Source organism: Chionomys nivalis, chromosome X, assembly GCF_950005125.1.
Source record: "Chionomys nivalis chromosome X, mChiNiv1.1, whole genome shotgun sequence".
In the NCBI taxonomy this organism is placed as follows: Eukaryota; Metazoa; Chordata; class Mammalia; order Rodentia; family Cricetidae; genus Chionomys; species Chionomys nivalis.
Window position 1 is genome coordinate 10,171,472 of NC_080112.1, and position 11,502 is coordinate 10,182,973.

Here is an 11,502-nt window from a genome sequence, read left to right on the forward strand (position 1 = left end):
CTCATGAGGTGTTGAAAGTCTACACTATATTTTTCTTTATTAATATTCATTAGCACATTTAAATAAAAACTGAGCTTTAGTAGACTTTTGCAAATTTCAACATGTATTATTACAATTTAATTTTTTTCTGTCTTTTCTTTCTTCTTTGTGCTTACTACGAAATGTTTTCTCTAAGGCTATTTCAAAGGCAGACTGCATTTGATTTCTTTTGCCTGCTTTAGACCCTTGTTCCATTAATTGCATCATTTTCTGTTTTGTATCTTCACTCTTTCTCCACAATCCTTTTATTCTGCATCAAAAAGGATAAAAATTTAAGAAAAACAGTGTGCTGGGAATTCAGTTTTTTTCATAGTTGCAAATGTTTGAATACCTCATGACTGAAAGGCAATAGTACAAAAGCATCTGACTAAGCCTGCAGCACACAACTGTTTTTTTTAATTCTTTTTTAATTAAAATTTCCACCTGCTCCCCTTTTCCCATTTCCCTCCCCTCCTCCCAAATATTGCCCCCTCCCCCCACTCCCCTCCCCCTATCCCCACTCCTCTTCTCCTCCCCCCACACCATTCCCCCTCCCTCTCGATACTGAAGAGCAGTCCAAATTCCCTGCCCTGCGGGAAGACGAAGGTCTTTTATCTACGTCCAGGAAGGTGAGCGTCTAAACAGGCTAAGCTCCCACAAAGCCAGTTCATGTATTAGGATAAACCTAGTGAAAAAAAACTGAATTCCCAGCACACTGTTTTTCTTAAATATATATAATACATACTGTGCTGGCTAGTGTTATATCAACTTGACTCAAGCACAGGTCAACTTTTAGTCATCTCAAAAGAGGGAACCTCAACTGAGAAACACCTCCATGAGATCCGGCTGTAGAGCATTTTCTTAATTAGTGATTGATATGAGAGGGCCCAGTCATTGTATATGGGGCCATCCTTGGGCTGGGGCTTCTGGGTTCTATAAAGAAAAAAAAACGTAGGTTGAGCAAAATATGGAGAGCAAGTCAATAAGCCTCATCCCTCCATGGCCTCTGCATCAGGCTCCTGCCCTCTTTGAGTTCCTTCTCTGACTTCTCCAATGATGGACTGCGATATAAACTGTAAGCCAAATAAACCTCTCCTCCCTTCTCTGACTTCTCCAATGATAGACTGCGATATGGAACTGTAAGCCAAATAAACCTTTCCTCCCCCCCAAAAAAAAGGATAAAAATTCTAACTCTAATTAAAACAAAAATCATTTTCATATATACTGTTGCTTCTTTTCTTAAAATATTCTGTATTTCTTTAAATAACTATTTCAAGCATTTTCAGACAACCTGACCAATCTAATCATATCTTACATAATTTTGTCTACTCCCTTTGCTTTAGGAACTATATAAACAGTATCAGTAAAGTTTGCCCGCTCTTTCCCTTGGTCAGTTGCCAAAGGCAATGTCTATTCCATCTGGTAATATCACGGCTGCTCTTATTACTTGCTCAAGCAGGACAACAGTAAGATGATTATCAATGCAGTCTAAGTGTATCATTTTACTGTTTCTCTTTTGTGTCTGATGGAGAAAGGTCATTGGCTAATAAAGAAACTGCCTTGGCCCATCTGATAGGGCAGAATTTAGATAGGTGGAGTAAACAGAACAGAATGCTGGGAGGAAGAGGAAGTGAGCTCAGATGCAGGGTAGCTCCTCTCAGAGCAAGAAGCAATGAAGCAAGCCACCAGGTCAGACATGTTAAATCTTTCTTGGTAAGACTGATGCTACACAGATTATTAGAGATGGGTTGATCGGGATATGAGAATTAGCCAGTAAGGGCTAGAGCTAATGGGCCAAGCAGTGTTTAAAAGAATACAGTTTGTGTGTCGTTATTTTGGGGCATAAGCTAGCCAGGTGACCATGAGCCGGGTCTGTGGGAAGAGGCCCACAGCTCCCTACTACAGATGGTGCCCAGACATGGGGCACTGAATCTACAGAAAGCCTGAGAAAGCTTGGAAAAGAATAAAGCATGTTTTCTTGGTAGCAACAATTTCTTGGGTCTGCTCTGCTTGCTAGAGGCAAGCAAGTGCTCTCATCTAAGAGAGGCTTCCTGACTCAGCTTCAGCTGTGAAACCTTGCAGCTCATTTAAGAGGTCCTGCAACAAAATACTTAAAACGGTGTTGGTGAAAAGCTGGAGGCATGCTTTTCGGTTTTCAGCCGTAGCAGGAAAAAAGTTGTGCTTTTTTTTTTTTTATTCTTTTTTTAATTAAAATTTCCAACTGCTCCCCGTTTCCCATTTCCCTCCCCCTCCTCCTACATATTGCCCCCTCCCCCCGCTCCCCTCCCCTATCCCCACTCCACTTCTCCATGCTCTCCTCTCCAGAGCAGATGTGATGAAACTCCAAACCAGGATGGACGTAGGCTAGAATCTTCCAGGTAAGCGTACCTGGGGTGCTACACACATGAATAGAAATGGGCCAAGCAGTGTTTAAAAGAATACAGTTTGTGTGTCATTATTTTGGGGGATAAGTTAGCCAGGTGACCATGAGCTGGGGCAGCAGGAACACAGCCCAGCAGCTCCTACTACAATAACTAAAGAAAACTATAACTATATATCTATTCTTCAACTCCATCAAAGTCTATAGAAGTATACAATATTACCTAAGTAAACAGGAAGTACATTGTAAGCAACTTCCAAAGATCTAGAATTGACAGAGACAACTCATTGCCGGATAAGTCACCCAAAGTTCTTTTGTATCATTGGGGCATCCATCTTCAGCCTACAGGCCCATAGTAGCAAGCAGACTCTTTCATGAAGCAGGAAATTTTAAAGACTGTTTAGTCTATATTGGAAGTTTTTCAGTCACTTCTTGGGTATCCTGCAGACTGTCTTGCAGACTCTTTCATGAAGCAGGAACCCCCAAAGGACTATCTCACCTTTAGGCAAGTTCAACAGTCATTTCTCTGTGGATCCTGCATGTTCAGTTCATCTAACAAACTCCATAAATACCTTCTTCAATGCCCATCTTCCTCTTGAAGTAGACTGGTGCTGCCAAGATCAGAAGTGTCTCACTGTCATGAAAGTCCTAATTTTTTTTTTTTTAAAAATTAGATGCCATATTCTGAAGGTCTCTGAAAGATTTGAAGAATACCTACCTAATTGAAATATATCTCTGTACATCTAAAAAATCTAACTAATATGACTACAAGCTTGGCTATTATAGATGACTATTAACCTATATTTCTTAATTATACATTACATTTTTAAATGAACTGCATAATCCCAATACCTTAATCAAGAGCAGAAATGTACAAGATTGACGTTAAATTTGTATCAATAAACCAAGATCCCTACCTGAGCAAATCTCTATAGCATATCTCCCTTTACATGTAAATAAGCCCCAGTTGGGTGCAAATAGTTAATTATTTTTAAAAGATTGTAGCTTTCCTCAGTTTTTAAGCATTTAAAATAAGTCTCCCTAAGACTCAAATATGTTCCAATAAATTTGAATTTAACATTTATGCCATTATTTTCTGTGTTCTGAACATCAGGAGATATATCAACCAAAGTTGATCTATTTTTAAGTTTAAACTTTGCAAACAATAGAGGTGACATTTGAATATTCATTAAAGTACAGTGAATTTTTGCATATGACTATTATTTGTACTTTATTGACTAATTAAGGTAGTAGATCATTTCAAGTAGAGTATGTGAATGTTTTAAACATTCATAAGCTCAAACTGAAACCCATAAATCTATCCTCCTAAACTGACTTTCTCAACAGGTTCATCAAGAAGGTTACAAAAGAAAATGCTCTGCCATAAAAATAATGCATTATTGATATTTTAATAATCCATGGTGCTTTTTAAAATTATTTTTGAGTCTTTGAAGAAGATGTTTCACTATTCATTTTAATAGTATCAGCACAAAAATCACACAACTTTTTGTTTCCTTTGCTATATTTCTAAAGACCTTTTTTATTGACTAAGTCAACAGTGTTAATTATTAAATTCCTCATAAAGAAATGGATTTCATAAACAGGCCATCACTGAATTCAAAATAAAATCAAATAATTCTGAATTAAAAGCAACAGAATAACATCTGTCATATTGAGAGCCTTAAGTTTCACTCTTATAATTAAGTATAGTTGTGTGTTTTCCACAAGAAAATTGAAGCAAAATTAATAGAAGCTCTGGTAGAGAAATTGGGGTTCAACCTGAAGGTCATAAAAGCAAAGCTGACAGCCACTGCTTCTTACCTCAACCTCAGTCCAAAACAATTATTCTGTCTCCAGGAATCACAGAATGAGATAGTGACTGAGAACTGTCTCCTCCTGTCTTATAATCCTCTCTAGAGCTGGTACTGAAGGGGTGCACTACTATGGGACAATGATCTGTATCCTGTCAATTATATTTTAAATAAACACTGATTGGCCAGTAGCCAGGCAGAAAGTATAGGCAGGACAACCAGGCAGGAAATACGGCAGGACAATGAAAGCAGAAGTAGGAAGAAGAAAGTTCTTTAGGCGGTTGTTACCCAGCCACAGAAGGAGCAAGATGTGACTGCCTTGCCAAAAAATGTACCAAGCCATATGACTAACATAGACAAGAATAATGGGCTAATATAAGTTGTAAGAGCTAATGAGAAGTCTGAACTAATGGGCCAATAAGTTTATAATTAATGTAGACCTCTGTGTGATTTCTTTGGGACTTAAAGATTGTAGGAACTAGGCAGGAAAGAAAACCTCAGTCAATACTGCACAAACTGTATTCTTTTAAACACTGCCTGGCCCATTATATCTAGCCTCTTCTAGGCTAATTCTCATGTATTAATTTAGCCCATTTCTAATAATCTGCGTAGCACCACTATGTGTGCTTACCGGGAAAGATTCAGCATGTCTGACCTGGCGGCTGGCTACATTGCGTCTGTCTCTGAGAGGAGCTGCCCTGCATCTGAGCTCACTTCCTCTTCCTCCCAGCATTCTGTTCTGTTTATTCCACCCACCTAAAGGCTGGCCAATAAAATGGGCCAAGGCAGTTTCTTTATTAGCCAATGACCTTCCTCCATTAATAGGCTATTAGTATCTAAGGGTAATAGCAACAGCCCCATGGTTACATCCTCCAGATATCTGCTGACTCTGTGCTAACATCAGGGGTTGCTCGATATATTGCCCAGCTGATATCATCAAGCTGATAGGGGAAGTTGGAAGGAGGAATGGGCTGCAGTCAGAAACTTTATGTGACTTAGGTTTCTCCATTAGCTAATACTTCTTCTAAAGAGGGGTCCTAAGGTCTTCAGCTTATCCTGAGTTAGTTCAAGGGGTATAGTTCAAGGTCCCAAAAGGGTTCAGCACATAAATGGAATCTTTTCCAGTATTTTTAAATATAAAACTCAGGTTTTATACCATGCTTTTTTTTTTTGACCCAGTCCAGCTGACCTTGGTGAGTTCCCGAAAGATCATCCCCATTATCTCAGTATGTGGGTGCACCCCTCATGGTCCTGAGTTCCTTGCTCGTGTTCTCTCTCCTTCTGCTCCTGATTTGGACCTTGGGATTTCAGTCTGGTGCTCCAATGTGGGTCTCTGTCTCTGTATCCTTTCATTGCCTGATGAAGGTTAATATCCAGGAGGATGACTATATGTTTTTTCTTTGGGTTCACCTTCTTATTTAACTTCTCTAGGATCATGAATTATAGGCTCAATATCCTTTATTTATGGCTAGAAACCAATTATGAGTGAGTACATCCCATGTTCCTCTTTTTGGGTCTGGCTTACCTCGCTCAGGATAGTGTTTTCTATTTCCACCCATTTGCATGTAATATTCAAGAAGTCATTGTTTTTTACTGCTGAGTAGCACTCTAATATGCTGGCATTATTCATAACAGACAAAAGACAGAAAGAGCTCAAATGCACATCAACTGATAACTAGGTAATTATCAAATGTGGTCCATATACACACAGAGGTATCATTCAGCCCTGAAAGGAATAAATCGTTGATTTGTATGCTTGAATATAGGTGAGCTTTAAAAAATACTGTGAGGAGTAAGCACACAAAAAGCATATATTATATGATTCCATGCCTAAAAGATAGTAGGGGAAAAGCAAATCCATCAAGACAATACAGACTGATGACTGCCCAAGGCTGTCAAGATGCGGGAATATCAAGAAATTTTGAAAGTGCACAGGACTTATTCTGGGGTGGGAAACAGTCTGGAAATGATTGTGCAACTCTGAATATGCTGATAAATGAAAACATCTGGACTGTATATTTCAAAATGAGCACATTGTATACTTGGTAAATTACAGTGCAGGTGCACTGTCACTGAAAGACATAGACCACACACACACACACACACACACACACACACAAAATTTACTATTGCTAGATGGGAGTGGATGATAATACTTAAAAGAGAGGGATAAATTAAAAATTAGAAATACAAAGGATTAAATATTGCCTGTAACATGAAGCTAAGGTTAATTAGTCATGGTAAATGATAAAGGGTATTTATATTGTGCAATGTATGGTTTGTATTGAGCAAGCTTAGTGTACGTGAATAATCTTTGAAAAAAAATATAAAACTCAGGATTGAGGTAATGGTTTCATTTACACCTTCCTGATACTATTCACATTATACAATTAGTTTCCCATTTCCGTGAGTTCACTGTTCATATTTTCTCACTTTTATCATCAAATTGAAAGTGTGGGTCAGTGGTATAGGGCTTCTCTGCCATGGAAATTTGCCTAGATTTCATCCTTAACCACTATGGAGGTAAGGAAAAAACAATAAAACTGAAAGCTAGTAAGGTTAAGGAGACAGCATAGATCTACATAAATTTCACTGGCAGAAGTTTTGCACACATAATAATACCCAGAGACAAATATTGCATTTCAACCTGAAGATGAGAAAAGCAAAGCAGTCAACCACTAGAAATATCTTTTACCTCTACCAAATCTTCAAAACAAAGGGTCAAGATCTTGTTTCCAAGAATCCTCAAACTCCACACTCCATCAAGTTCCTATCTCTACCTCTTTATATTCCTCTCTCTGCCCAGCAATATGGCTCTTGTCTCCATTCCCCTAGTGCTCGGTTTAAAAATGTGTGATCCCAAGTGCTGGGATCACCTTTGAATGAACTGTTTATCTTTTAGACAGATTCAAATTTGTGTAGCCCAAGCTGTCCTTGAACTCACAGAGTTCCTTCTGCCTCTGCATCTAGATTCCTGGTATTAAAGGTGTGTGTCACCACTCCCTGCCCTTTATGGCTGCTTTGCCATCAGATCTTCAGAAAAGATTTCTTTGTTAAAACATAAATAATATACCACTACTACCAGCCTGTGTTAGGGCAGGAGTTTAGAAGGGAGTGTGTCTTTCATGGTACAGGTAAAAATGAAAGTCCCAGCAAATTCTATCAGCTCAGAATTTGGAACCTGGTGATCTTAGCTAAGAGATGTTTCACAGTTCTCACAGACTTATGGCACTGATGGAGAACCAACTTTGTGTCCGATGACCATTGCTACCAGCAGCTCTCAGCAGCTAATTATATGCACTATAACTTTCATATTCCATTCAGTGTGCCAAGTTTCTAGTTTAAATCTTCTTAAAAAACATGAATTTCTAATTCTAATCTAATTTAATTTTACAAACACAAGTTACAACATACAGAAAGCTTTTTTGGTGAGATAAAAGACAATTTATTATAATATTGTATATGGTATCCTATTATTCTTATTTCCTCAACAAACCCCAGCAACAAGTTAAACTTCCCCCAATATGCCTTGAGAAAGTAATTAAATAAATTATTATAATAACATGCTTTCATAATACATTAACAATTGTCAAAAATAAATGAGCTTCTGTTCACAAATCAAAATGAATGAATTTTTGCAAACTGATGGATGATAAGAATCATTGAATCATTGGAAGAGAATGCACTAAGATGTGATCTGGAGATTAGGACTCAGCACATGGAAATATATAGAGATCTGTCTTCATTCTTGGCCTTGGTGTAAGTCTTCATGTGTCTTTCATACTAGTATTGCCATAGAACAAGCACCTTCATATCACAGTTCTTGAGGGCCATATTCTCCATGCCTCTCTAGGCAAAAATAAAATTCATGTCTCCTGCAATGCAAGGTACTAAGTAAGCTTGATTGTTAGAGTCATATTTACTTTGTTTTTGATATGTCAGGGCCCACATGTCCCAACATAGAAAACTATTTTTCCGTAACTGGACCAGTATGGAGGCACGAGAAATAATGAGACACTGTTCACACAGTCATAATGGAAGGGCATCTCAGGTTTCATCCATTCCTGAAGATCTACCCACATTTATTATATAAAACACCTTCTATCCCCCAGGTAAACCAAGGTGGATACTCATTAATATTCTCTTTTGGGGGGATGCAGGGCTAGCAAAACACCTGAAACTTAAGTCACCAGCTTTGGAAAAAACCTCTCCTGAGGTGATCTACATTTTTAACAAAAGAGAAGGAGAAATACATCCTGGCCTTTGTCAAGTGACTAGCTTGTTTGGTAAGATTGCAGCTGCCCAGGAAATTAAGCATGGCCTGTAAGCCTGCCTGTAAATATTTTGTATGAAGTATGGTCCCACATTGATAAAGTTTTTTTTTTCCTGTCACTTTTTTCCTGAATAGTAGTGGAGAAGAAATTCCCAGAGAAATTCCCTTGGGGATAGAGATACACAAAAGTTTCTGGCAGTAGAAATGCATTAATTAAAATAGAAACTTCCATTTCAAAGTGATATCCTGAAAGAAAAATGGCAGAGAGTCAAAATGAGTTTTTTTTTTCTCTAATGTGTAACTTTTCTTGGGAATATAGAGCAGGTGAAAACTAGTGTTCAGCATATTTACCCAGCAGTTAAATGACTCTCTGGAAAAACCATGGAGTTACTGACTGTAAATTACCAGTTGCTCCTATCTGTAATTTCTATTTTTGCCACTTCATTTCTTCTCTAAGAACTGCCCAAGAGGAACTTTGTGATTTTTCTTTTGTTATGAGAATGTTGGGCCCTGAAAATGGAAATGTAACATAATTGTCCAGAGTTTTGGTGTAACAATGTATAGAGAGACATCTCTGTAGAGTTAATTAAGAGCTGTGCAGAAGGTGAGTGTGTATGTGTGCCAAGTGAAAGATATAACTGAGTGGGCAAAAAAGAAAAAGGCTTTAGAGATGATGAAGAAGAAGCATAAGGGAAGTGTGAGAGAGTGAGTGAATGATGTAGAAGTATGTTGGTGTGTGTGTGTGTGTGTGTGTGTGAGAGAGAGAGAGAGAGAGAGAGAGAGAGAGAGAGAGAGAGAGAGAGGAAGAGATAGAGCTCTGTAAATGAGCTGCTGCTATGAAGAGGAACTGTGTGATGAAACTGGAAATTGCTGTGTGGTGAGAGAGCAATATAAATAAGGTATATAGTTGTGGATGTATGATGATGTGTTAACTGTGGAGGCAAGGAAAATGAAACTATATATAAAAGAGATGTAGAAGATTGATGGAGGAAGTTCATTGGTTAAAAAAATAAAGAAACTGTTTGGCCCTCATAGGTTAGAACAGAGGTTGGTGGAGTAAACAGAACAGAATGCTGGGAGGAAGAGGAAGTGAGCTCAGACTTGATAGCTCTCCTCTCTGGGACAGATGCAATGAAGCTCCAACCCAGGATGGACGTAGGCTAGAATCTTCCTGGTAAGCGCATCTTGGGGTGCTACACACATTATTAGAAATGGGCTAGTCCAGGTGCAAGAGTTAGCCGAGAAGAGGCTAGATATAATGGGCCAAGCAGTGTTTAAAAGAATACAGTTTGTGTGTTGTTATTTTGGGGCATAAGCTAGCCAGGCAACTAGGAGCTGGGGCAGCAGGAACACAGGCAGCAGCTCCTACTACAGAATGGCTGCCCAAAGTGTGGACAACTGAGTCCACAGAAAGCCTGAGAAAGCTTGGAAAGAATAGAGGAAAGCATGTTTTCTTGGTAGCAGCAATTTCTTGGGTCTGCTCTGCTTGCTAGAGGAAAGCAAGCACTTTCATGTAAGAGAGGCTTCCTGACTCAGCTTCAGCTGCAAAACCCTGCAGCTCTTAAGAGGTCCTGCCACGAAACACTTAAATGGTATTGATAAAAGCTGACTGCATGCTTGTTTGTTTTCAGCAGTAGCAGGAAAAAAGCTGAGTTGTTTTAAAATGCCGGCTTTGTGGGCCGTCCTGCCAGGGCAAACTCTGACTCTTTTAAGCAGACGGTCCTGACTACGGAGCATTTTGAGTGTTGTTTAATAACTGTTGCAGTTTGCTTGCTGGCAGGGACCTTGAAATGCCTAGAGTTGTGGTGATAAACATGGCTATAGCCGGTACCTCCACCATGAAGCTGAAAGCTAAGGAATGGGCTGGATCTAGCTGCCAAAGCCACGGCTTTAATCCTACCGATATTGCTCAGTAATTTAAAAGCACTTGTGGTCAGAAAAAGAGAGATATACAGTAAAGAGAGATTCAAGGACAAAGAAAACCTTTAAATGATTTACAGTGTGTTTAAAAATATATGCAGGCTAAAAGTTAAAGTTCTTAAAAGTAAAAAAAAGGAAGAAAGAGAGTAGTTGGGTGTGATAGTACACACCTTTAATCCCAACACTTGGGAGGCAGAGGTAGACTGACCTCGGAGTTGAACTCTGTGACTTCAAGGTGTGGTAGCACACGCCTTTAATCCCCAATGCCTGGGAGGCAGAGACAGCCTGATCTACAGAGTTATTCCAGGACAAAGATATACAGAGAACACATCTCAAAAAATAAAAGTAAAAATAAATGAAATAGAGGTTAAAATAAAGCCACACAAAGATGGAAAATACACAGAGAATCTTGATACTGTACACTATTGTGCTCTCTTTGAATTATTTGAATGCTGAGGAAAGAGCAACAGCTGCTAAAAGATATTTGTTTATAAATGCTGCTGAACTAATCCAACATAGATATTTTGAAAATACCTTGACTTTAAAATTTGGATCTAAGGACATGATGCTTTGGAAAGGAGTTTCTTCTTTTGTTTTCATGGAGGATGAAACTCTGTGGATTGTTTCTATTCCAATATGGTATGATAGACCACGCCCTCCTGAAAGGTTGCTGTGAACACCCTCAAAAAATTACTTTGCTCAACTGCCTACTGAGATGAACCTAGCAGACAGGTTATCCCATAAAAGACCTAAATAACAGTGCCCCCATTCAGCAGGAAGCAGTTTGGAGAGAAATAACTGTGCCCATATTCCCAAATATTGTTTATAAATGTTCTTTTACATTTAAAGTGGGAAATGATATAGATATGAATAATTTACATTGATATAAATTTTGCTTTGTTGATATAAATTTAAAGTCAATTTTGTTATATGTATATATATTTCTGATATTGATTAGGGTATTGTGATTGTATAGTTCATGTAAAAATGTAATGTATATATGTTGTTAATGGATAATCATTAATAATAGTCAAGTTTGTAGTCATGTTAGTTAGATTTTCTAGATGTGCATGGATATATTTCAGATAGGCATTCATCAC